Source organism: Tasmannia lanceolata, unplaced genomic scaffold (assembly GCF_043159265.1).
Source record: "Tasmannia lanceolata isolate RefF3 unplaced genomic scaffold, GAP_Taslan_0.1 ptg000012l, whole genome shotgun sequence".
NCBI lineage: Eukaryota > Viridiplantae > Streptophyta > Magnoliopsida > Canellales > Winteraceae > Tasmannia > Tasmannia lanceolata.
In genome coordinates this window covers 36,880,408-36,886,571 of record NW_027518689.1, presented here as the reverse complement: position 1 = coordinate 36,886,571, position 6,164 = coordinate 36,880,408, and the positions used below count along the sequence as shown (strand labels likewise).

General features: G+C 38.9%; 1 pseudogene; it reads left to right on the top strand.

Annotated features, from left to right (window-relative positions):
• Positions 1 to 3,235: 3,235 nt before the first annotated feature.
• On the top strand, positions 3,236 to 5,243 carry LOC143888050 (aldehyde oxidase GLOX1 pseudogene; annotated as a pseudogene).
• The last annotated feature ends 921 nt before the right edge of the window (positions 5,244 to 6,164 follow it).

Genomic DNA, 6,164 nt, shown 5'->3' with positions numbered 1-6,164 from the left:
GCCCAAACACGTGGGTAAGAAATGCAGTACCTTCTCCGAGGGTAGCTGTATGAGCTGTATCTGAAACTTCTCTTTAAATGACACTCATTTATAACACGAAGTCTTTGTTAGGCACGCGAACCAAAGAGTACCAAAAATAACAGATTGGCATTTATGTAGTATACATCCACAGCGAAGAAAAAGGCACTGAATTTACAACCTTTAGCCGGTGGCTTCCACGTAAATGCGTTTCTTTGTGCATGCCCATATTCGGTTCCATCCACATCCCCTATTGGTACTACCTTCTCTGTTTGGTTGCCGGGTTTTTTTGGTTGCTGGGATTTATGTGGGAGAAAAAAAATCCGATGAGATTTGTGGGAAAAAAAAAGTCCTAGAAGTATCCCGGTAAAATAAAAATGCCATGTTTGGTTGACCGGAATGTGGTGGGAAAAAAATAAACTTTGTTTGGTTGCTTGAACTGTTGGGAAGAAAAAAAATCTTCTCAAGCTCATTTTTGGTTGCTGGGATTATTTTGGGATGGGATGAAAAGGCAATCATTACAGGAGTGGGATTAAAAAAATTCACCACACAAGCAATCACTACAAGAGTGGGATTAAAAAAATTCTTTTCTGACGTTTTAAAATATTATGATTTTTTAATAAAATGATATAATCCCAAGCTTTTCTAGAGACTTTGAAAAAATCATTGAGATATCTTCGTATTTTATGTTTACGGACAAAATATTTTGATGAATTCACACTATTATTTGTTGTTATAAGTTTGTTCTTAAACTTTGAATTTTAATATATTAAAAATATTTGTTTTTCTAGTTTTTCTTCTTTATATATCTGGAATTAAGAAAAAGTAAAATAAAATATTTCAATATACACCCTTTCGCAAGGGGTATCTCGCGAATTGCTAGAATGGTTTGATTATCTGCCTCCATGAGTAGTATGGTGCTTATTTGTATCTTTTTCTCACTCTTTTGATTTTTATATCTTGTATTCTTAGGGTGGTCCATCTCGGGCTCCCGTTTTTCTTTAATACAATCTTGCCATTTCAAATATATATATATATATATATATATATATATATATATATATATATATATATATATATATATATATAAGGGTGCAAGTTTGGCCCTGTTAGCCCTGAGCCCGAACAGTGTCTGGGCTGGATTTTCCAACCCTGAGGGCGTCAGGGTTCATTTTTTAGGCCCTGACTCAGGGTCGGGTCGGGTTCAGGGTTAATACCTCGGGTCAGCCCGACCCAGGCAGACCCTAAGTTTTCTATTATAGAATTGAACCATCTCTACATGTTTCTTTTGCTAATATTTTATATTATCTTGGATTGATGTTTCTTTATATTATTATTATTAATTGTCTCTACTCCCCGTCATGGTGTTGAATTCATATTGTCTTATTTTGTTCCATTTCTCTGTTTATTGGTCATTTTGTTCTATATGATATGTTGTTGCTTTATTTTTGGCACTGTTAACATGTATTTGCACTAGGGTCAATCAGGGCAAGCCCGGCCCAACCCGACCCAATTAGGGCCAATCAAGGCGGGCCAGGGCTGCGCTGAGCCCTGTAGGGCGGGCAATGGATTGAGGTTTTTCGGCCTTGGCTCAGGGTCAGGGCGGGTCAGGGCCGAGATAATTGGATCCAGGGTTGGGCTAGGGTTTTGAAAAACCCGACCCTGTTGCAGCCCTATATATATACACACACACCCTTCGCAAGAAATTTGAAGAGACAAATATTTGGGACCTTAAGGAGAGAAATTATATGATGAAATGGAAATGATTCTTACATGGAAATGATGCCTTCACGCCTTTTCATCATATATTTTCTTCTAGAAGGAAATGATATACCTTCACCCTCTTCTTCAAGTATTGCCACTCTGCTCTTTAGTTTACACTTTTTTCATTTAGCCAGTGAAGGCTGTAATAAGTTTCAAAATGCTACTAGCAGCCGAAATGCATAAAAAGACAGACCCTGTTAGGTTCCTTTCTAATAGAATTATTAGGCTTCTTGTTCAGGATTGGATCCAACTGTGACCGTAATTCTGGCCAAATGCTCATGAGAAAAATTTATTCCGAAGATCCCTAGTCCTTATCCATCAAGCCTCGTTTAGGGTTCTGCAAAGAAAATCCAATTTTAGTTGCCTCTTGATGTCCTACAAGATGAACAGTCTTGATTGAACATACATGTCCCATGCCGCACCCAAATATTGCATCTTATCATTGATTCCCATGGTAACTAATCCTGACTCTGGGTCACTAGGGTGCCATTATTAAAACAACGGGGGTGACGATATCATTTCTCGAATAATAATACAAAAGAATTGGCAAAACAAAAACCATAGTTGTTGATAAAATCCGTCTCGCAAAATTTGATATGAATATGCACAAATAATCAGAAAATTAGAAAACAAACACAAGCCACAAGATGTATGCCGAGATTTTACGTTATTCATCCCAGGATGCCTACATCCACAATTGAGAACACAATCTTCTAGTATTAGAAAGCAAAATTACAAGGATTACAATGGGCTGATCCGAAACCAACAAACCTGCAGCCTTTTCCCTTGCTTCTCAACCAAGACTGAAGACGAGAAACCCGAGAGAAAAACACCTAGATGTCCTCGAATGATTCGGAATTGGTATAGCTCCATAGTTATGGCCCATCTATGATGAGGCCCATTAGATGAATGGTGTAGATCATCGTACACATGGAACAGATCAAATCACTAACACGGAAAAGAAGAAAACAAAGTTTCTTGACACCATTACTTTTTCTTGGTATGGATGTTTTCATGGTGTTGGGAAAAAGTAAAAGATAGAAATTATAAATGAGTTGTTATCTACTCTAAACTCTTACGCGGAGAAGTGAGACTTTAATATAGAGTCAGATCATCTTCCCGCAAATAAGAGAAACCTATAAAGATAAAAGGTACCTCCAACGCCCCCCAACAAGAACCGAAAAATAGTAACGCAGCCATGAAGTTAGCTATTATTTTCCTCTTAGCAAACCTCTCCTTCATCTTTCCTCTTAGCAAACCTCTACTTCAACTTAGGAAATATGCGCTGACCAAAATCAAGCCTCTTTCTACTTTTAGCCTTGTCACCACAACCATAATCGAATTAGGAAATATGTTGAGTTAGGAAACAAGGTAACTTTTCCCAACTAAAAAAGGCAACTTGCCATTTAAGTTTCTCTTCCATGAAGCTATAAAGATAAAAGCTCCCTCCAAAAGTCTCCCAATAAGAAACTTCGAAGTAGTAAGCTAGCCATGACCATGAAGTTGGCAATTATTTTACTCTTAGCAAACCTCTCCTTCATCTTTGCTCAGACCCAATCCCAAAAAGGTTCATGGAAGGTCTTAAAGAGAAACATAGGCATATCAGCAATGCACATGGTTCTTTTACCCAATGACAAAATCATAGCCTTTGATCGAACCGATTTTGGCACTTCCAACATCTCCTTAGCCGGAGGCAAATGTCGGCGTGATCAGAACGATCAAGCTCTCACGATAGATTGCTCCGCGCATTCCATAGAATTCGATCCCAAAACCCTCAATGTGCGCCCTCTAACTGTATTAACCGACACATGGTGCTCCTCCGGCTCATTATCACCCGACGGGACCTTAATTCAGAGCGGTGGGTTCAACGACGGCATCCGAGTCGTCCGAGTCATCTCGCCGTGTCGACTCTGCGATTGGACCGAGTCAAAAAACGGTCTAACTGTAAAAAGATGGTACGCTTCCAATCAAATCTTGCCAAGTGGAAAGATCATAGTGGTGGGCGGTCGAGATCAATTCAACTACGAGTTCATACCTAAAACCTCATATTCAGATTTTATTGTTTTTCAACTCCCATTTCTTAAGGAAACTAGAGATTCTGTAGAAAATAATCTGTACCCTTTTATCCACCTTTCTACAGACGGAAACCTCTTCATATTCGCAAACAATCAAGCAATCTTACTCGACTACATAAACAATCGTGTGGTTAGAAATTTTCCGGCAATGCCGCCGGAGGGAGTCTCCCGGAACTATCCGAGCTCCGGCTCATCCGTACTTCTTCCAATTCTACTAAAAGACATTCAAGCCGAAGTTATGATTTGCGGGGGAGCGCCTTCGAATTCGAATTCCATGGCGAATGAGGGAAAATTCTTGCCGGCAGCTAAAACCTGCGGCCGGTTGAAGATTTCCGACGAGTCGCCGGAATGGGAAATCGAGGAGATGCCGATGAATCGTGTAATGGGAGATATGATTCTGATTCCGACCGGAGATCTGTTGATTATAAATGGGGCCGGAAAGGGGACCTCAGGGTGGTATGTGGGGAGAGAACCGGTATTGAGCCCGGTTCTTTACCGAACCGGAAAGATTGGTTTTGGAAACAGAACGTTTGAGGTTTTGAACCCGTCTATGATTCCACGTGTCTATCACTCAACTGCTCATTTAATGTCGGACGGTCGGATTTTAGTAGGAGGGAGCAATCCTAATAAGAGGTATGAGTTTTCGGGCGTTCTTTTTCCGACGGAGTTGAGTGTGGAGGCGTTCTCGCCTCCGTATTTAAGTTCGGGTTTGCGTCCTAAAATTACGTGTTTGAAACCCGGTTTTGAACTGAGTTATAATGAGGGATTATTGGTACGATTTGAGACAAAGAAGAGTCTTGATGAAGGAGTTTATGTGACTATGGTTGCACCTTCTTTTACTACGCACTCATTTTCTATGAACCAAAGGGTTTTGGTTTTGGATTTTGCCGGAGGGAGGTGGGTTTCCGGCAAGGAGTATGAGGTTGAAGGTTTTGCTCCGGCGAATGCTGTTCTGGCTCCACCGGGGTATTACCTCCTATTTGTGGTTCATGGTGGGGTCCCTAGTCGAGGAAAGTGGGTCCACATTAAGTAGTGCAAATTAAAGTGATATTTCCTTTGATGGATTCTTCTAAGGTTCAGAAGCTGAGGAAGAGCCAGAGACCAAGGTATTTTAGCCAGAAAATTAAAGACGCCTTTGATCATTAGTGCCTTAATAATGAGGACCGGCTCTAGATTTCACATGATTTCACATGTTTTCTCTATTCCCTTTCTTGTTTTGTTATCAAGGGTATTATTATCTTTGTTGTTACCCACTCCCTTAGTCATTGTTCTCAAGATTAGGGAGTGGTTTTGTTTCTTTCATTGTAATATTTTTCTTTAATTAATATACTGGTAGGGGTCCGCCTAACCTCAGCTTACCGATCAAAAAAATAATAATTTAAGTGATATTAATGTCTAATTTTTCTTTTTCTTTTTTTAATATCCTTTATTTGGCTTGTTCATATTTTTGCATGTTCGTGCAATTATTGAATGTAGAGAGGCTGAGGCAAATTGAAGAGATATGAATGTCTTTTTAGTTATTTATTTATGGGTTTTGCTAAGGGCACTCGTTAAAGGAGCATTTAAAGCACCTATTTTTATGTACCCACACTTTTATCCTCAAAACACATTTATTATTAGAGAATCGTTTCCCACAATTTCATTTATATTACGAGAAAATAACAAGAATACCCCTATGTCATAAAAGATAATAGCCAAAGTACCTTAACCCATTTTCCATGACATTGAAATATTTTATTATTTTATATGAGATAAGTTTATTTTTGTCATTTTCATGAGATAGTGTATTTTGTCATTTTTATGAGATAGTGTATTTTGTTCATAGGATCGATGATCCTAACCTTCCAATCTATGCATTTTTTTTATTATTGTGGTGTCCATTTTAAACTTCCTCAAATCAAAGGGTTAAGATCATTCTATGGAGAAGATTTTACAGGCCCACACTATCTACATTAGGGCCCAACAAATGAATGGTTGGATCACCCACCCAAACAATGTCGGCACACGTATTTTTTTGTTGGGGGTGTGCCCAGAAAATATTTTTCAATCCTAACCCCGATCTATGTAGTTTTTTTTATATTGCGGTGTCCATTTTAAACCTTCTCAAATCAAAGGGTTAAGATCATTCTATGGAGAAGATTTTATTAGAGAATAAAATTAGATCTGAATTAGAGAATAAAATCCGGGCCTAACAAAATGAATGGTTGGATCACCAAAAAAATGCGGCCACCAGTATTTTTTCGGGTTGCACGTAAGTGCAGAGCCGTCCACCATGTAAATTGTCTTGCATTAGATAGGTCTTTTTTA